General features: G+C 48.2%; 1 long non-coding RNA gene and 1 pseudogene across 1 annotated transcript in view; both read left to right on the top strand.

The window, feature by feature from the left end:
- Nucleotides 1–21,508, top strand: part of LOC129461905 (uncharacterized) — a 266,171-nt gene that overhangs the window by 184,566 nt on the left and 60,097 nt on the right. The gene's annotated exons all lie outside the window — the stretch shown is intronic.
- Nucleotides 16,216–17,471, top strand: LOC129461904 (small ribosomal subunit protein uS11-like; annotated as a pseudogene).

The raw sequence follows: 21,508 nt of genomic DNA, 5'->3' as shown, positions 1-21,508 counted from the left end.
AAATCAGGAGGTTTGCTAGCCCTGGTGAGGGAGGGGGGAAGACACCATGTGAGAGAAACACAGGACCATTTTGTAAGGTGCTGCTTTTTTGTTTTGTTTTGTTTTGTTTAGCACTGGGTGTGGATACTCAAATGTTCATTTTATGATCATTCTTTAAATCATTCAGGTACATTTTATACAGTCTTCTGAATGTGTGATGCATTTTATAATATGAGTGGTATATTTCACAATCAAACTCACTTTTAAGAAGCTCTTTTGCCATGGCTAACTCTTATTTGCCGTTTCCCCAGGGCCAGCCAGACTGGCGGAGCATGGGGAGGACCTGAATCTGCCCCTGGCACTGTCTCTCCTACTCTCCACAACACGCTCAAGTCACATCCTGTCCTGCTTTCCATTGCCTCTGGCCACTGTCACTTGCCAACATTCTGAACATCCCACTGCCTTCAACCCTCCCCACTTGTTCAGGACAATATGGAAACTGAAAAAAAAAAAACAAAAAAAAAAAAACAAAAAAAAAACAGAGTTGCAGAGAGCCCTGCTTCCGGGTTTGGAATCCAGCTCCATTGTGAGTCTGTTTAGAAAGGTATGAGTGCTTTCTGATGTAGGGCACTTATCACTTTAGAACACAGAGGGTTCTGTGATGGCCCAGTAGGAGCCTGAGCTTTGGAGTCACAGAGCCTGGGCCTTCTCAACTCTATCCCTCATGGTTAGCATAGATGGTTCTTCCCTCCCTGCTTTCCTTGACTAGGCTTAACTTCCCCCTAAGCCCAGGAACCTTGTTACTCTTGTGCCCTAACCTTCAAGTCATCTTTCCACCACCTTCCATCTGCAGCTTTCTCAGGTCATCTGCTCCATGGAGGTCCCCGTTCAGTCCTACCTTGGCCTTGCCTTTCCCTCTGCATGTAACCTTGGTGAACTTTTCACAAAAGTCTATGCACTCTTCTTGTAAGCAGATTAATGCTGAGGAAAAGTCTTGGTGAATGCACATCCACCTACCACCTCCAACCTTGCACAGCTGGCCGGGGCAGTGGGTGCCAAGGATGCCTCATGGCCCTTCGGACTCTGAACCTGCTATGGGTCCCGCTGGTCAGACACATGCTTTCCCTTTGGAAGTGCTTGTCTCAAACATAGACACATTGAACCAAACCAGTGTGTGTGGGCTATTGGAAGGGGTGCACAGATTCATTTGTTGGTTGCAGCAAATGCTTGGTTTGGCAAATGCTTGAGGGCCTTGTGGCTGGAATAGCTCCGCTGCATGTCTGCAGACCTGTCATGAGGATTCCCAGCTCAGGTGGGAGAGGATAGGGGCTATTGGTCAAACTTTCCCAGGCCACCCTATTCCCTTCCTGCATGCAAGGCAGCGCGGCATGAATGCTTTGGATAGGCCTGGGTGCAAATCCTGCCCTTGCCGCTTTCTCACTGTGTGATCTTGGGGAAGTTGCTCAGACTGTCTGAGCCTCCGTTTCTTGAAGCATCAAATGAGGATGATAATCTCTGTTTCTCAGGGTCAGCAAGGGGCTTAAATGAGAAAATTGAGGTAACCCATGGGCACAGCACAGGGCACTTTGTGAGCGCTCAGTAGGTGCAGGCTCCTTTCTCCTCCCCTCTGCCTTTCTCTCCCTACTTACCCCTGTCAAGTAACTTCACCTCTCAGAAAGCAGCAAAAATTGTCCAGTGTCTCCCTCATTCCCAAGACCCCCACTGGCTCCTCATCCAGTGGCCCCTCAGGGCACTCCCCCGTCCTCAGAAGTCCTATCCCAGCGAAGAAGGAATCCACATAGCTGGCCCTTTCCTCCATACGACCCTGCCCGCGCAACCCTTCCCCGTATGATTACAATTTATTTCTGGTTGTTTACCATGAGAAGCTCACTGAAGCAACGAAGGCTTCCTAGATGCTTCTAAAGAAGCAAGGTAAATTTTAGAACTTGGTTTAAAAAAAATGCTACGCTGTGCAGAGAAGCCCGTGGAGAGAGCCCCGCTGGTGAGGAAGCACAGGGACCCTGCTGCAGGGCTGGTGGAGGGCTCCTTCTGCAGACTTCTGAGCTTGGAGCACAGATGGGCAGCACACAGGTGAAATGTGATCCTCTATGGGGCTGTGTTTTCTGCCCCAGGAAGAAAGAAGAGTCAACAACTTAATTATTTGGTCATAGTATTGTACAAAGCTTGAGAGGAGGAAAAAGGTTCCCTTTTTTGAATGACAGACAGGAGTTACAGCCTGAAGGGAGCCTACTCAGGGTGGGCGGGGCTGCAGCTGTCCCATTGGCATCAGAGAGGTGCTGCTCTCCCGAAGGCTCCGCCCTCCTCTGACTGGCTGCTGGCCCCGGCTCCTGCACTACTGTGCCCTTTTGGCTCAGGCGCATCCTTCCTGGAGGCTGGAACTCATCCCCCCTCCCCCACCCCCGGCATCACCTCCACAGCCAGGGGGCCACCCAGGCAACACAAGCCAACATCTGGGGAGGCCAGCCATCTCCAGGCAAGTTGGAGACCAAGAGAATCGTGGGAATTTAGACTCTTGGGAGATGCTGCCTGACCCTGGGCTGTCTGGAGCACTGCATCCCTGGTGCCTGGCACACAGTAGGGTTATTGTCTCTGAGTAGCTGGGTGAGTGTAGATCAGAGCCGGGAGGCACTGTGGGCTTTCATAGTCAAGGTCACATGGCTCATTAGGGACAGTGCTTGAAACATTTCAGTAGGGATTTGCCATTCAGTCAACAAATTTTGGTTGAGCGTGTATTATGTGCCCGCCACTGTGTTAGGAGCTAAGAGTACAGTCAGGAACAAAAGAGCATTCAGTGTACTCCAGACAGATGTTAAACAAATGCATAGAAGCCAAATTATGTACAGTGCTAAGAGGAATGGCATCTAGGCCAGGGCAGGGTTCTCCCAGGCGGTGGCATTTCAGGATAAATAGCACTGGCCACGTGGAGAAGAGAGAAGAGGGTCTCAGGCGAGGCAGCAGCTTGTGCAAAGGCCCTAGGTAGGCCCGCACTGGAGGAGCTGGGAGAAGGGAAGTGTGGTAAGAGGTGAGGAGGAGAAGGACCTGATGGTGAGGATATCACAGTCTGATTTTCAGTTTTTAAAGGATGCCTTGGCTCCTGCAAAGGTGGGAGGGGAGGAGAGGGGCACTGGTGGGTCCACAGGTGATGTTTGCAGGGGATGGTAGCTTGTGGTGCCCTGTCACTCACCAGATCAGCGACTGTGGCAAGCAACTGGCCTCCCCAGCCTCAGCTTCCTCTATGTGACTTGGGGACACATGCTTCACAGCACTGTTGTGGGGCATATATTCTTGCAAGGGGCTGGTGCTGGGAGGGAGCCAACACTGGCACTCTTCCCATGCACACCATCCTATGCTTCCAGGGGGAATGACTCACAACCCGGGAAACCTAGACTTTACACACTGGCTTTTCTTCTTGTTTTAAGACAGAGAAAAATTCTTAATTGTAGTGTGGTCCCGTGTGTCAGCCTTTTGTCCCTTGGTTCATGCTTTTTGAGTCTTCCCCAAGAAGTCCCTCCTTCTCACCATGAGGTCATAAAGGTGTTCTCATGACTGGAAAGTTTCACTTTTCCACTTAGGTCCTTGAGCCATCTGGAATTTGTGTCTGATTCGGTAAAGTCCAGCTCTCCTACTGCCTGGCTGGGAGACTTGGAGCAAGTCGGGCTCCCTGTGTCCCCAGCTAACAGATGAGAAGATTAATTAGGCCATCTCTGCGGCATCTTCATCACCTACAGTTGCAAACATTCAGTCTTCCTTGCTGCAGCCTGTGACCAGGGTGATAGTCCAGTCAGCATGATAATAAAATAATCCCACCGACTTCCATGCTGCAAAAACGCAGCCACACTGACATAGTATTGGCTCTGCTCCCCAGCTCTCTTCCAGAAACAAAACAAAGCACCTCAAAGCAGGTTTCCCAAGGCCCACTCAAGGCCAGAACTTTGCTTTAAATCACTCCCCTTCGACAGTTTAGTTTTAACTATACTGCATGTACCCAAGCCAAGGATGGGAGGAGAAGCCTCAGTAACTAGAATTGTTATTAAAACCATATATCCAACTCCACTGGCTTTTCTGGAAACCTCTACCTAAAGGACATTTAAGTCGTCTATTAAAATATTTCAGACTTGTCCTGAAGGAGGCTCCAAGAAGTGCCACAACTTTGCAGGCTAGTGACCACCCAGATGGAAATGTGTCTCTGGAAGCAAGTGGCTGGTGTTAGAAACACACACACGCGCGTGCACACACACACACACACACTCCCACAAATAAAAATCTAGTCTTCCGTGTTCACTCGGATTATTGCAATAATCACTGAGGATGTGAGACTCTGTTTTTAGTCAGTTCTCTAAGTATGACCCAGCCCAGTCGTAAAAGCACATGGGAGGGATCGGTGAAGACCCCACAGAGGAAGGAGAGCCTGACTGAGGGGAGCCAGCCTTCACAGGGGTCCCGGTGGGGATGCAGGCAAGAAACTCAGCCCAAGCTCATCTAAGGTGGAAGGTATGCGTCTGATCAAGATACAGGGGCAGGGAGGGGGGATGTCCTACAGTTCTCAAGGGCCTGAGAAGGAGACCAGGAGCAAAGGTGTCTGCCCATCAGGTCCCCAGGTCCTACCAAGGCAGAGACCAGCTGGTCTCTCTGTCCCAGTAGAAAATTCCTCTGGAGAGGGAATCTGATTGGCTTGAGATCTGTGATTAATTTTATGTGTCAACTTAACTGGGCCACAAAGTCCCCAGATATTTGGTTAAACATTATTCTAAATAGGAGGCCAGGTACGGTGGCCCACGCCTGTCATCAAAGGACTTTGGGAGGCCAAGATGGGCAGATCACAAGGTCAAGAGTTTGAGACCAGCCTGGCCAACATGGTGAAACCCTGTCTCTACTAAAAACACAAAAATTAGCTGGGTATGGTGGCGGGTGCCTGTAATCCCAGCTACTGGGGAGGCTGAGGCAGGAGAATTGCTTGAACCCGGGAGGCAGAGATTGCAGTGAGCCGAGATTGTGCCACTGCACTCCAGCCTGGGTGACAGAGCAAGACTCCGTCTCAATAATAAATAAATAAATAAATAAATAAATAAATAAATAAATAAATAGGGGTCTTCTGGATGAGATTACCATTTAAATCAATAGACTGGGTCAAGCAGAGTGCTACTGTGGTGGGCCTCATCTGATCAGTAGAGGCTTGGGTAGAACAAAAAGGCTGACCTTCTGAGGGCAAGAGGGAACTCCCCCTGCCTGACTACCTTTGAACAGGGACACTGGTTCTTCCTGGGTCGGGAGCCTGCTGGCCTTGGAACAGGAGCTACACCATTGGCCCTTCTGGGCTCAGGCCTTTGGACTCAAACAAAGGCCTGTGTGAGAACTGATGTCGAGAACTGGTCAGTTCTCCTGGATCTCCAGCTCGCTGGCTGCAGGTCTTAGAACTTGTCAGCCTCTGTAATCACATGAGCCAACTAATGCACATCCTGCTCTTTTCTCGGCTCCGTTTCTCTGGGGGACCCTGACTAATCCAAGGTCCCACAGAACACAGGTGACTCCTGGATGGGAGAGGCAGTTCCCAGACAAGGGAATATCATGAGCAGGGCAGACACCCAAAGAGGCCTACAGTGGCCATTTCACTCCAGGAGCAGCACACCGAGCTGCAGGGCCCCGAGCACCAATGACCAGCGCTCATGGGAAGGGCCTGCATCCCAGATATGTGATGACAGCCCATCCCAAAGGCCAGCTCAGAAAATGCTAGGATTTGCCTTCACCCCCGGTAGGGTCATGTGTGTGAGGGGAGCAAGTGGGAAAGGAGACTTTGGACCCCAGGGCCTGCCCATCAACCACCCCATGGCTGAAGGGTCACCCCTATAAGCTCTTGAATGCCAGCACGAGGCAGTGTGGAGAGACTTTGTGATGTGGATCAGAGCCCCTCCTTCAGGGAAGTTTCTAGACTGGGCCGTGTGCTTGGAGCCACTGTGCTGGGCACAGCCTCCTCCAATTGACCATGGGCTCTCCACCATGTGCTCCTGCCTTAGAATCAGCCTCCTTCTCTGTAAGTGGAGATGGCCCTGGTGGCCCAGGTACGAGGGGCCCCAGTCAATGACATCTTCTCCCATCCACCTCTGAGCTAGCGGGGAAATAAAACACAAGAGGGAGGCAGGAAAAGACCAAAGCAGCAACAGCCAGGGCCTCTTCCCAGTCCCCAGGGAGCCCCTCGGCCCCTACCCACTTTCAAGGGATATAATAAGTTTGTTTGTTTGTTTGTTTCCAGATAAAGGTTTATTTCGTTCTGCTTAATTCTTTTTCAAAAAATTTGATTTTATTGTGCTAAGAACACTTACCATGCCACCTCCCCTCTTAGTGGGTTTCTAGGGGCACAATACAGTCTTGTTAACTCTAGGCAGGTGCCATGCTTCATGGCCGGTCCCCAGAGCTTATTCATCTCACTGCACTGAAACTTGAGGCCCTTTGAGCAGCAGCTCTTCAGTCCCCTCCCCCAGCCCCTGGCAGGACTGTTCTCCTCTCTGTTTCTACGAGTTTCATTATTTTATATACGGCATGTTAGTGGAATCAAACAGTATTTTGTGTCTGCCTTCTTCACTTAGCATCATGTCCTCCAGATTGATCGGTGTTGTAGCATGTGTCAGAGTTTCCTTCCTTTTTTTTTGAGGCTGAATAATATTCCATTATTCCATTGCGTGAATACAGCACATTTTCTTTATCTATTCATCTGTCGGTGAACATTTGGATTGCTTCCACTTCTTGGCTATTGTAAATAGGCTTCTAGGAGCATAAGGATGCTGACTGTTTTGCATAAATACCCAGAAATGGGGTTGCTGGATCATATGGTAGTTCTCTTTTTAATTTGTAATACATTTCATCTCTCACTCTGGCGATGTCTGAGCTTCTCCCTTGATAGAGGTAGAAAGTTCCAGAGAGGCACAGGCAGGCCCGCAGTGAGAAGGCCTGAGCCTCCTTCCCAGGGTATTTCTCCCCCACAGGCTGCCTCTCACTAACTGCACAGCTCAATCACACGTCCCTTCCCAGGGCTGCTGTGTGTCACACGCTCACACCCACACTCGCTCCATCTGTGCTGGGTCGAAGAGTGACCCTGTATTCACACCCATCCAGGACCTCAGAGTGTGACCCTACTTGGAAATAGGGTCTTTGCGGGTGTAACTCATTAAGATGAGGTCATATTCTTCATATTGGATGGTCATAGTACATCAATGCCTATTGTTCTTATGAAAGGAGAAGACAGCAGGGCCAGGTGGCTCACACCTGCAATCCCAGCAACTTGGGAGGCTGAGGTGGGAGGCTTGCTTGAGGCCAGGAGTGTGAGACCAGCCTGGGCAACATAGCAAGACTCCATCTCTAAAACAACTTTAAAAATTAAAAAATTAGCTGGTGGCACATGCGTATAATCCCAGCTACTGGGGAGGCTGAGGCAGGAGGATTGCTGGAGCCCAGCTGGAGCTGCAGTGAGTCGTGATCACACTGCTGCCTTCCAGCCTGGGCCACAGAGCAAGACCATGTCTCTATAAATAAATAAATGTTTTAAAGAGAGCCAGGGTCTCTCTCTTCTCTCTCTCTCTCTCTCTCTCTCTCTCACACACACACACACACACACACACACACGAGGGTATGTGGTATGGAGAGAGAGGCAGAGATTGGAGTGATGCAGCCACTCCAAAGAGTGCCAGGGATTGCAGGCAACCACCAGATTCAGGAGGAGGCAAGGAAGGACCCGCCCCTGCAAGTTTCAGAGGGACCATGACCCTGCCCCCACCTCAATCTTGCACTTGGAGCCTCCACAGCTGAGACAGAGTAAATTTCTGTTGTTAGCCACACAGTTGGTGGGCATTTGTTACTGCAGTCCTGGGAAACCAATGAGCCGTCCACTCACTCATACACAGCCTACTTATATTTTACTGGTGCTTTCTGCTAACTCCTCTCCTTTCCATCTACATATTTCCTCCTTCCAGATCTCCCTCACCTCCCTCAAGAGGGGCTCTGTGGCCAGGAAACTTTTAATGAGATCTGGAAAAAGTGTTACTTGCACATTAAATCCATTCTTTTATGAATATTATTGCTTAAGACAAGCTGAAGTTTAAAAATGAGTGATTTCAAGTTAATTGGAAGAAAAATATCAAGTAAATGGGGTGCATGGTGACACATGAGTTGCTGAAATTTGGGAAACACTGGAATGGAAGAAACAGCACTGATTCAGGGTCTGTCTGTAATCCTGGGTCCAAATTCTGCTTTCCCTGCTGGCACTGAGACACACAGGCATTGTTGAAGTGCTGGACTCCAGATTTCTCTTCTGTAAAATGGAATCATGGGTCTAAATTGGAGGCTTTCTCTGAAGGATGAGAACAAAGTTAGAATGAGAATGTTCCTAGCGTGGTGCCTGGCATGAGCAGATTCTCAGCAGATGGGCCCTCCTGTAATCCGCTGAGGGCTCTCCTGCAGTGCCAGCAGGGATCCTAGTCATTGTTTCCACCACTCCTGTCTGTCTTCACCCAGAACCTTGTCTGGATCCTGGGAGGAAGCAAATGTCTCCTGGTGGGAATGTGAGGCCCTGCCAGGTTGCAAGAGCAACCTGAAAAGGGCAGGTGGCCCTGCCCACTATGTGGCACCTCATGATAAATGACGGCTCTCATTAGCCCTAAATCCTTGGGCACCTTCCTACCTGGCGCCATTATGCTGGGATTACCCTCTCACTCTGGAAGCTTCATGAAAAACCCATCTTGGCTTACCCTGGACGCCTGTCAGCTCCTGGCAGGGTGCAGGCTGGAGGGATACCTTTTGCATCATGAGATTGTGTAACTTGGGAGGCTGAGATGGGAGGCTTGCTTGAGGCCAGGAGAGTTCTGGCAAATTCTGGCAAGTTCATGGAAGGTTCTGGCAAGTAGGCATGAGGTCCATAACTGTTATTTTTCCACGGCCTCAGCATAAGAGGCTTCTGGTTTTATGTATGTATTTTCTGGCTCGGGCTCCTGGTCTGCATTTGTATGCACAAGAAAGCATAAGAGAGTTAGAGCACTGGGTTTCTAGAGACATGTGTCTGGCAGCATTCAGGAAAATAACATTATAGCCTAGGAATCCCATCACACGTGCACACATGCCCACACGCAGGATCATGGTACGTTGGTGGGGGTGCAGTTCATGCCCATGAAGGAAATTGAAAACACTTGTTGGAGAGAAAACCCAGTCGCTGTCATACTATTCCCATCATGGAAGAGGCAGAGCCTATGACTGGTGTCTCACTGAATCACAGGAAGTGTTTTATTTTATCCCCACATTATGATGGAGGGCCACAGCTGCCAGCTATGTCTATTTCTTATGCACAATATAGACCACAAGAGAGAATAAAACAACCTCAAAACTACAGTCTGGAAAAAACCTGCCAGCTAGAAAGGGGGAGAAGATATCTCCAGGAGCCAAGAAAATCTCTTCAAGGAAAAATTAAAAAAAGTAACCCACTTTACTTTTTCCCCAAACTGACAAATTTGACTTGTCAGATGTAAGTTCAACTTGTGGACAATCCACTCAAGACTGATAATCGCCATAGTAACTGCTGTGTCACATGATCATGCAGAAGCCTAGAGACAGGGAGAGCGGCTTTCCAGGCCACTTTTCTTCTGGTAAATTCTGTGATGTCAGCCTAATTAGCAGGAGTGGAATCAGGACCTTGGTTGAAGTAATTGGCAGCCATTCTTTAAAAAGAACAAAGGTATTTTAGCACCTTCTCTTCCTATTTATGGGGCCTGTGCCAAGAGCAGGAGGGCTCTGGTGCGGAGTCTCCCTCACCCTTCTCCTAATTGGCCAATCTCCAAGCAGTGCCTCTAAGTGTGGTTCTTTGTAGAGCCATGTCTGGAGAAAAACTCGAATTCATCTCCTGAAGTTTTCAAAATATCAGAAACTGGTGAGAGAGGGGACCAGGAATACATTTCAGGGCTATCCCAGTTCTTCTTTTTAATTAGTATTGTACATTTCAACTTCTTTCATTTCCAACTGCTTCTCTCTGCAAAATAAAGGTATCGTGTCTTTAAAGCTCTCCATCCATGACAACATTTTGTTCTTATACTAGAAAATGCCATTCCCTTCCCAAGGCACATCTCTTTTAGTTGGGTTTAATTTGAGATGCCTCTTGCCTGCTAAAAACATTGGTGACTTGCCCCAGCAAGGAGGTGACAGGGCCGCTTGTCCATGTTGGCCCCCTCCAGTGGCACTGAGTGGCCACCACCCCCAGTGGCTGCCTTTCACAGGAAGAGAACTGCCTTCTTCACCGCCGGGCATCGGCCTGTGGAAATCTGTGCCCAGACAGCTCAGGTGGCAGCTTATCCAAGTCCCCAGCAGTCTGCTTTGTCTGCCCCAGGACAATTGCCCCATTGTCTTCAGGCTAATGAAGTTTCTGGTCAAAACACAATGATTTCAAACATCTCTTGAGCCTCTCTGCCCTCCATCTGGAACAGACGAGTACATCAATCCCTTCGAACCTGCCTCCTCCAAGTGCATTCTGCAGAGTTAGTGGGTGGGGGTGCATTTTAATCAACCCTGTTGGCCAATGCTACCTACCTGGAGTGACCCCAACCCCCAACTAAACTGTGAGCTGTGGAAATGAACAAAAGCCAGCCAAATGAGGAGCAAAGGCTATTTATTCAGAGCTTGTGCTAGCGAGGGAGTCAGCCACTATCCCTTGTGTTTTGGCAGAAACTCAGAGGCAGGTAGGGGAGTGGGAAAGCCTGAAAGAGGAAAGAAAGGAAGGCTTCGGGTGTGCCCTGAGTGGAGGGTGTTGGCCTGGGGAAAATGAAGGTGGCTACAAGAAATGGGACTCCCGTGTGATTGGTTAGGGAGCATGTTTGGCTTTCTTCCATTGGTCCTAAGTTGGAAGTGGGGACAGAAACCTAGGGAATCAGGCTGGGCATGGTGGCTCGCGCCTGTAATCCCAGCACTTTGGGAGGCTGAAGTGGGCAGATCACTTGAGGTCAGGAGTTTGAGACCAGCCTGGCCAACATGGTGAAACCCCGTCTCTACTAAATATACAAAAAATTAGCTGGGCATGGTGGTGTGCACCTGTAATCCCAGCTACTCAGGAGACTGAGGTGGCAGAAACGCTCGAACCCCGGAGGCGGAGGTTGCAGTGAGCTGAGATCAGGCCACTGCACTCCAGTCTGGGGGACAGAGCAAGACTCCATCTCAAAACAAAAACAAAACAAAACAATAAAACCTAGGGAATAGTCAGTTATTAATCGAGTCCTAGAATTTTGGGGCTGATTGCTATAGGAGCTGTTGTTTGGCTTCTGGGCTGATTGCTACAGATTGTGAGTCAGAGTCCTGTCTTTCTATATGGTCTTGACATTGTCTGTATATTGACTCTCTCAGTGTGTACAGGCTGTCTTCTCCCAGCCTGCTTAGAATTAACAAGAGTTTGAACAGACGAGTGTGTGGAGGGCACATCATCGTTAGTATAAATAGCCACAGATGGAAATTCTGCATGCCTTTGAGAGAACTGAGTTTGAGAGGCTCTACCTCGACAGCTTCCTCAGCCCAGCTGAAGTCTCTCTCCCTGAAGGCCCATCCACCTTTCTCAGCCATTGCTGGGAATTCAGGATTGTGTGTTGGAGGCCAACATTGGGTACCATGAGTGGAAACCATGAACCTGGTACACACACACCCAAATACTTTTTCCTTCCTCTTCTGCCCTATCCCAGGGAACCCTCTTTGCACCATCCCACCCACTGGCCAAACTTCAGAGTCTTGTCTTCATACTCACTGCTTTTTTCTAAGGGAAAAGTTATTGAGAAGGCAGTCAAGGTTCATTTATTTTTAATCAGGAGACAGTGCCCCCAAACAAGAACTGAGTCCCTAGTTATGGAATGTCAGACACCTTGCAGCAGGTGGTGGTTCTGAAACACCCGGATCCAGATGGCGGCCAACTCCACCCACATGTCAGGCGGGCGACAGCATTTCCAGACATATTCCTTGTTCAGATGAGGAGATTCTGCCCCCAGTAACATTCCTTCAAGCAGCAAAATGATGCTAGATCTTTCCAGAGGCCAGAGACTGAAGGCTTGGGGGCTACAGTCTGGAATGTGTTTTGCTTGGCATACATGCATTTTAAGTTGTTTAATGACCCATCAAGATTTAAAGATCAGGAGCTGATCTTTCACGTTAAAAAGAAAATCTATATTTTCCAACTTGTCTTGGAAAATGGGATGCTCTGGCAACACTTGGCCATCTTCCCACCTGCAGACGCTCAGCAGAATGGCAGCTGCCCTGTGGAGAGGAAGCACCTGTTCCCTTCCTTGCCACTCTCCCTGGCTGGCCTGCAGTTTTCTCCTGTGTGTCACGGTTATGGACTGACTGCTTGTGTCCTGCCAAATTCATATGTTGAAATCCTAACCCCGAAGGTGATCATATTAGGAGATGAGGCCTTTGGGAAGTGATGAGGTCACGAGGGTGGAGCCCTCATGAATGGGATTAGAGCCCTTATGAAAGAGACCCCAGAGAGCTCTCTCACTCTCTTTCCACCATGCAAGAAAATGAGATGTTGAAGTTTTCAACCTGGAAGAGGGTCTCTGCCAGAATCTGGCCATGCTGGGACCTGATCTTGGACTTTGAGAACTGTGAGAAGTAATTTTCAGTTGTTTACAAGTCATCCCATCAATGTTATTCCACTATGGCAGTCCAAACTGACTAGGCCACTCACCTTCTTGGCCCAGTGGGCATTTGATCCAGAATAACTCATTACTATCTGAGGAAAGCCCCACTGTCTCTTTTCCCAGAAGTTTTTGTTTCTGGTGGCTTCATGGGGGATTCCAGGCACCGTAGGGCCAAGCGATGGGTATAGAGCAACCCTACACCTTTGACTTGGACTCCTGTGGACTTAGACGGATGGGTGTGTTTCCTAGGAGCCCTCTTTCCTGTCCTCACCCCTTTTCCCATGAGAAATGCCTCCTCTTGCCTCAGAAACAAAGGAAGGGGTCAGTGTCTGCCAATGTCTGCTCAGCCCAGAGTGAACGTCTGAGAGATTCAGTGTGAATGTGCTGGTTGCCTGCTACAGATCAGGTTTGGCAGGTGGTGGTAGGTGGTTAAGGTTCCAGTTTCAGTATCAAGTATGAGTTGCTACTGCTCAGGGTCTCAGTTTTCTCATTTGTAAAATGGGAAGATTCCTAGCTCTCAAATTTATAAGGCTTCACTGGCCATGTGTAACATGTGGCAATTAGGGAATACTGTTGGCTGTTAACTATATCTACCAGGACAGGCTGGTTATGCTCTGGTAAAAAATAAACCCAAACTCAGTGTCTGCACCCAGCACACATTAATCTCTTGTGCATGCTATATGGCCATCTTGACTCAGCAGGGTTCTATTCTCTGTCACCTTTACGTAGGAGTGTTGGATGGAAGAATCCCCCACAGTAGTGCCGTCAGTCTCTATGGCAGGGGAAAGGGGACGTTGTGTATCAAGCCTTGGGCTTGAAGGTCTATTCATGGAAGTGACGTCATTACTGCAACTCACATTTCATTGGCCAAAGGGAGTCACAAGCCAAGTTTAACTTCAAGGAGTGTGCCCCCAAGCCTCTGATTCTAAGTGCCACTGTCTTAACACATTTGAGCTCCTGTAACAAAATGCCATAAGCTGGGTGACTTATAAACAAGAGAAATTATTTCTCCCAGTTCTGGAGGCTGGAAAGTCCAAGACCAAGGCACTGGCAGATTTGGTGTCTAATGAAAACCTATTTCCTGGTTTATAGATGGTGCCTTCTTGCTGTATCATTACATGGTGGAAGGGGCAGACAAACTCTCTGGGGCCTCTTTTATGAGGGCACTGATCCCATTAACGACAGCTCTGCCTTTGTGACCTAATCACCTTCCAGAGCCCGCACCTCCTAATGCCCTCACTGGGGGCTAGGTTTCTCCATATGAATTCTGGGGGGACACAAACATTCAGATCATGGCAGTGCTCTCTTCCCTCATAGCGTGGCTGGCTCTCCAACTACAACACCATGCCCCGTGGCTCACTTCCAAGGAGACTTTCTGGAGAGGTTTGTCCTAAAAGGTAGAAGAATGCATCCTACCTCAAGTTTTAGTTCCATAGGTTCACCCTACCATGAGGTAATAGTTACATATTCTCAATGAAAAGACCCAAAAGCTCAATACATCCTGTGCTGCAGCATATAAAGCATCTTCTTCAGACCTGGTCCAAGACTACTCTGGGATTTTTGAGTTAGAAGAGAGCCAGAGCCTATTCAGTATGCTGTTTGACTCTGATCCCAACAGCCACCGCCATGTTAACAGGATGAGCAGGGCTTCCTTCAACTCAGGGTTCCCGTGAAACTAAAAAGAATTCTCATCTTGACTTAGGATTGTTGAACACTATTGATACTTCCTCCAAGGTCTCACAAGAGTTTGCCTCCTCTCATTGCCATGTGAAGACCTCTGTGGGGGAACAATGCATGGGTTCTTGGCGTATTATAGGGGACTACAGAGAAGTGTCACCTCCACCCAACAGCCTGATTCAGTCTACTCCTCAGGAGGAACACAAAGTGGTCTCTCTAGTGCCATGAAACCCCAAAAAGTGTCAACCAGTATTAAAGGCCTGCCTGATATATGACCCTCGAATGCAACAGTGTCCTTCTGAGGCCACTCTAAAGAAGGCCAGGAAAGGTCTGCTAAGAAGACTGTGCTGTTAAAAACAGAAGAAAAAGACCCTTATCCCATTGCTCTGTGTCTGGTGGCTATAGGGACAGTATTTCATAAAAAAAGAAAGGGAAAAATAATTTTCAAAAATGATTTAAGAAATGCTGTCAAAGATAGCAAAGAACAGAGCCCTCAAAGAACAGGGCCCAGGACAGGATAAGCACTCAATAACATACAACGCTGTGTAGTGCTGTTGAGTGCTGGCTGTTGTTGAGTGCTTGTTGTTGAGTGCTAGCTGTTGTTGAGTGCTTGTTGTTGAGTGCTAGCTGTTGTTGAGTGCTTGTTGTTGAGTGCTAGCTGTTGTTGAGTGCTTGTTGTTGAGTGCTAGCTGTTGTTGAGTGATTGTTGTTGAGTGCTTGTTGTTGAGTGCTAGCTGTTGTTGAGTGCTTGTTGTTGAGTGCTAGCTGTTGTTGAGTGATTGTTGTTGAGTGCTTGTTGTTGAGTGCTAGCTGTTGTTGAGTGCTTGTTGTTGAGTGCTAGCTATTGTTGAGTGCTTGTCCTGCCTGGGCCCTGTTTTTAGCCTTTGATGTACATTAGAAATGTACCATTTAACTAACACAATAGCCCTATTAGGCAGCTTGTATTATTATTTCTGTTTTACAGATAAAGATTGGTTTTAACTCTGAGTGGTTCTGAATCTTATAAAAAGAAAAAAAAATATCCCCAGGAACTGAGTCGGCTCCAAAATAGCCCCATCTTGGGCTAAATATGGGATGTGACAAAGCCACCATGAAGCTAGACCCCCCTGTCTTGACAGCTTCCTACCCCTTCCCTGCCCCTCTCACCATGCTTTCCAGGGGCAATGCACCTCCCCACTTCTCCTGGGAGGGGTGGGCATCCTCTCAGTCCCATAATCTGTGCCAGGCCCTCATATGAGGACTTGACAGGATTCAGCAGAGATGCAGGCCTCTGCTCTGCTCATGTCTTTGCATATAGTAATTTAATGAGGACAGAAACTGCATAGAGCTAGTAATGGCACAACCAAGCAGCAGCTTAAGCTTTGAGCCGCTAAACCATGCTGCCTCCTATTGTAATATGATTATATTATAACACAAGTTCAAGAGACCACCCACTGCTTTCTTTATTGGATCTTCCAATAAAGTGGCCATACTAGTAGCACAATACCCCACAGAAATAGAAAATGACTATTCTAAAATAAATCCGAGGACACACCCAGCCACAAGGTGGGAGGTGTATTATACAAATGCAGCCAGGGCCTCTGGATCTGGCAGTTAGACCCACGGCAACAGCCTGTGTTTGCTCAGGGCTAAGAATGCAGGACTCAGACACCGAGAGCCTCTGAGCTGCTGCAAACTCATCAACCCCTCCCTGTTAAAGGCCATTCTGACTATGCTTGGTGTTGGGTTTTCCTCGAAGAGCATTGAGAGCTGAGGCAGGGTGGGGAGCCAAGAGGAGGCAGGGAGAGCCAGAAATGGCAGCCGGCAACAGGACACAGAAAGAAAAGGGACTTCAAAGGCAGATCTAAGAATTCACAGGGCTTTTTGGTGCAGAGTCTGGAGATAATGTGCAGAAATGACACCTTGAAAGGGGAAGGAAAAGAAGGAAGAACAGATCATCAGCCCCGGACCTCAGGTGGCTGAAGGAGAGAATGTATTTGGCATCTACCATATCTTTGCATCCTTCAATGACACATTTGTCCATGTCACTGATCTTTCTGGCAAAAAAAAAAAAAAAAAAAAATGTGCTGTGTGACTGGTGGGATGAAGATAAAGGCTGGCCAGATGAATCCTCTCCACATGCTGCCATGCTGGCCACCCAGGATGTGGCCTAGAGGTGCAAGAAGCCAGACACCACTGCCCTACATCAAATTCCAGGGCACAGATGGAAATAGGACTGAGATCCCTGGACCTGGGGCCCGCTCAGGTATGAAGATCAGGTGCATTGAGGATGTCACTCCCATCCCCTCCAAAAGCACCTGCAGGAAGGGGGGTTGCCATGGTCGCCATCTGTGAACAGGACTCCTCAAAATGTTTTCTGTTAATAAATTGCCTTCACGTAAACTTAAAAAAAAAAAAAAAAAAGAAGAGAGAAAGAATTCACACAAAATGATGCCCAGTCTTGGTCTGCATGGTGAAGGGCCCAGGACTGATGGGTAGGGGCTCATTTGCATAACACAACACCAGGGAGAGTCCTGTCACCTGCCCTCCTGAGTTCTGAAGAAAACCCTCCACTCCAATTCCCTGTACACTGCTTCTAAAGGCAGGAAATGAGTACAGTTCTAAAATCACAGTCACATAAAATGCTAGAAGAATAACATGATTTATTTAAGTGCTTAGAGGTACCCCCTTGGAGTTTGTGTTACCTGGAAGTTGGCCTCGGGGAAACACCTCATTGACCTTCTCTCAAGGATAAATGAGATGCAGGGACAGGGAAGGAAGAAAGGTTATTTTAACGTTTTATTCACAGTCTCTGGGATTCTTTGGAGAGCACCTTAGGAATGTTCTTAACCTGAGTCCTCTTACTAAGTGTAATCACATAGTCTGCCAGGCTGGCATTATTAACCTTACTTTGCAGCTGAGGCAACTACAAGAGATGACCTTTCCTGGCTGGTGGAGTGGAATTCACCATGTACTGCATGCAGTCATGTACTGCAGTGACCAATCCGGGTCCAGTTTCTTTGATGGTATCATTGACGGGGTAGCAGGGGAAGAGGCAAGTGCAAGAGGAGAAACGGGGTGAAACCCAGTGCAGGGAAGCTTGGGCTGGGGCAGGATCAGGGAGCCAGGGTATGGGGCATGGTTGGGACTGAAACCCTTGTTAACACTGGCTTTAGCAAAAGAAATGGGCACCACCATCCCAGAGGACTTCCAGAAGCTTCCTCCCTGCCCCACAGCTGGGCACAGAGCCTTACCTCCCCTGCACCCTGGCCCTGTCTCTCTATTTGGCAAGACTCCAGCGTCATCTGCTCCTCTTTACTTCGGGTCCCTCTTGGCACTGGAAATACTAAGTGAACCCAGCAGTTGCACAGGATTCTAGGAATTTCTCCTTTCCAACTTCCTGAACTGGTTTTCAAATTCACCTCAGAGGTACCTTAACAAATCATGTTCCAAGGCCGGACACAGTGGCTCATGCCTGTAATCCCAGCACTTTGGGAGGTCGAGGCAGGAGGACCTCCTGAGCCCAGGAGTTCCAGACCAGCCTGGGCAACATAGTGAGACAGTGTCTCTACAAAAAATAAAAGAATTATCCTGGTGTGGTGGTGTGTGCCACTGCACTCCAGCCTAGATGACAGTGAGAGATCTGTTTCAAAAAACTCACGGTCCACACAATCAGGAGGTCTGCCATCCACAGACTCCGGACAGATGGTTTCATCAGCCAGGCAGGAGCGGCATGGGCAAGGTCAGTAGCATGCACATCAGGTTAGCTTCTCTGAGGTCACAAAGTCGCCTGGAAGTGGGGAATCCATGAGGGCCAGGCACTCCACAGGAGGAGGCCTTCCCTCTCCAGTCACCGGCCTCCCTGATGCGATTCCCTCCTCTCAGCCCACATGCTCCTGCCGAGGTAACATGTCCCCCCACTCCATGTTAGAAAACAATAAAGCCCCCAAGAGACATTTCTACCAATCATCTAAATATTGAGTTTCACCTTATAAAATTTATAAAACCTAAAGAACACTTGGAACAGCCCAGTTTTAATGCCTCCAACTTTTGTTTTCCAAAGAACAATTGGTAGACTTGGCCCCGAGGGGAAAAGAGCCTGGCTCTCAGACAAGGAGCCTCACCAGTAATTCTGTATCTTCGAGGCAGCAGAGGTTTTCCGTGAGCTTGTGTAATTTCTAAACACAATGGTGTAGATGAGATCCTCTTCATTTTGCAAATGAGAAAATGGAAAAGCCCGAGGGACAAAGGGCCTCTCTCAAGGTGCCATGGTGAGAAGGAGGCAGAAGGAAGAGGACCTCACCCTTGCCTTGATTCCACTAACTGCTGTTTATCACAGCATGAGTGTCTTCAGGGAGCAGTCATTCTCCCGCTGGAATGTTTACATGAGGAGCAAATGTGATGCCATCATGTAATTCCAGTGAGGGCTGGTCATCCCCTGCAAGGCTGAAATGACCCTCTCTGTTTTAAGGCTAAGGAAGCAGCAGCTTTTCTCCCACTCCCACACAGGATGTGTGCAGCATCTTCAAGTCTCTGCTTCACGTTTCTAGATCTGTAGTGAGCTCTCCATTGTCAGGGAGTGGATCTTCCAGTTAGGTATTTTTCTGAAGCAGCTGTCATTCTTTGCTTTTTGTAGCAAGACAGGTTTTTAAAATCCTCTGAGAAAGACAGAGGGTTGGCCAGAAAAGGCATGAAGAGTGGGAGAAGGGTGCATCATGGACCTGTCTGAGCGTAGGAGTATGTCCCAATAACGAAGAGACTGTGGAGAAGCATCCCCTGTCCCCCTCAGTGTTCTTAATGTATGAAACCTAACAAGGTAATTGCATGGCAATAACACACTGTGAATGTTATGTGGGATTTGAACTTGTCATCTCAAGAGTGACCAGGTGGAGAGAGGAAGGGTGAACTCTTTCAGTTCTAAAAGCTATGTTTTAAAAGGCAGGGTTTGACTAGGTTTGTTTTCTGCAGTGTATTTCCTCTGCAAAAAGGGATTTTTTTTTTCCTACTTTTTCTGCTGGTGGACGTTTCCCTTGGGGGAGCCTGGCCAATGAAAGGTCACGCAGAGACCAGTCCCTCTCAGGGACGCCAGCAGAGCCGGGCAGATACATGTCCTAGTTTTCCCGGGAGCAGACTGATTGAACCATAGGAGGGTCTGTCTGATGTTTATCTTGGCAGAATTCTCAAATGAGTTAGCACATAGTGGCTGGAGATAAACTGAAGCCTTGAGCAACCTCTGGACTGACTCTGATTACCCTCCACACCCTACCTGCGCAGGGAGGAGAGACCACAAAGCCAGCAGCAAACAGTAAACTTTTCCAAGAATCAGAGAGGAAGGAGTTCCTGACACCCTGCAGCAACAATAACCTCAAAATTCCCCTGAAGACAGACCCATGGGAGCTGGGGTCAAGGTGGCCTTGCACTTCACCGAGGAGGTGTCATTACCAAACGTGCCGGACATTGGCTACCTACGGAAGAAAGATTAAGGACTGAATGAAAATAGTGGAGAATATGCTTATGACATGGGGGTAGGACAGGGAAGGGCTTGAGCAAGACACAAATCACAAAAGCAAATAAAGAAAGAGTGATGTCTACCTTCAACGAAATGTGAAACTTCTGATTCAAAATCAGAAACCTCTATAAGCTGAGATAAAAGACACGCAACAGAGTTGGAGAAGATATTTCTAACATATTTGTATGTGTGCATATGTATATGTATGTGTGTAATGTGCTTATACATATACATGTAGGTAAATGCGTGTGTATACACATGAATTCTGGATTGTTATCTAGGCTCTATGAAGAATCCTATCTATTAATAAGAAAAAAGACCAAGATCAACAACCTCATAGACAAATGGAAAAAGAAGATGACCAGCTAGGCCACAGAAAAGAAAATGCAAATGGAAGTGGGAGGGCCCAGAGGAACTCTTGCTTTATCTAAATTGTGTTGATTACAAGAGCATATGCTTATATTAATTTTATAAGTAAAAAAAGAGAAAAAGTACCTGAATATTAAACCCAAGCAATGTGATGTGTCAGTTTTGCCAACACACAGGAAGGGGCTCTCAGCTTGTAAAATAGGAGCCCTTTTGTGTGAAGCTGAGCAGATGCGGAGAAGTTTCAACAGTCCTAGAGAAGAGGACCGCAGGAGACAGAGAGCCAGGGGACAGGGCAGGGAGGATCTAAGAGGGCACCCGGCCAAGCGGCTCACTGCAGCTGGTGCAGGGCTTAGCTATACCCTGGGGCTGGGCGCTTAGCACAGTGACGTCGGATGAAGGCAGGCCAGCGGTGGCAGGGACTCTCCATTTGAGTCAAAGTGACAAGCAGTGCCCCCAGTCCCTGGGAAGGATGAAAGCCAAATTTAATTCCCTTCTGAACAACATTCTACAATCTATGCTTCATTTAGATATCTGTAAACCTAAAAGAGCTGAAAAATCTTTTTATTTCCCCTTCCAATGTACAATTTCTAAGACATTTGAATTATCGATGTTGAAGTTTCATTGAGAATGAGCTGAGTGTCCTGTTTTCAGCCTGAAAACAAAGCCTCAGCCACAGTCTTCATCTCACCCTCTTTCTCTCTGTTTGTTTTCTTTTAAAAAATTGCCCCCATTTCTTTGTTCTTTAACAAAGAGCTGTGTGCATCTTCTAAGCTCCAAGTGCTGCACTGGCTTCCAGGAGACAATGGCAACCCTGGCCCTGACCTCATGGCGTGACCAAAGGGAGGGTCTCGGCCACGAATGTGACGGACACCGGAAAGAGGACATTGGTGGGCAATGGGGTCTTCCTTGCGGGGGGGTTAGGGAGTGTGCTGTGCTTTCCTAGCAGCCCACGGCCACTGGCAGGGGCCACTCCGGCAGACCAGTGGTCCACATTTGTACCGGCAAAAAGCAAATGCTGATGCCTTCCCAATCACGGTTCCTTCAAAGGCTTCAGGGTTTCTTGGGAAGGGAAAAGAACCTTAGTTGAGCTTCTGCGATGTGCTGGGACCGTGCTAGGAAGTCTCACAGATGCTAGCTCATTTACATTGGATATGCCTCCTGGAACAGTGTGCTGTCTGTTATGGAAAATCAAAACAGCCATTGCATTTCCGTAGTGTTCACAAGGAGCCTCACTTGTGGGCTCAGGCAGGCTGAGGAGTTCCAGGATTGAGGATCAGACTTGGTGACTGAGCAGGAACTGTCGTCCTTTTTCTCTTTTGAGATATGGAAT

Source organism: Symphalangus syndactylus, chromosome 14 (genome assembly GCF_028878055.3).
Source record: "Symphalangus syndactylus isolate Jambi chromosome 14, NHGRI_mSymSyn1-v2.1_pri, whole genome shotgun sequence".
Lineage (NCBI taxonomy): Eukaryota > Metazoa > Chordata > Mammalia > Primates > Hylobatidae > Symphalangus > Symphalangus syndactylus.
Note: the sequence above shows the minus strand (reverse complement) of the source record. Positions and strands in the feature narration are given on the sequence as shown.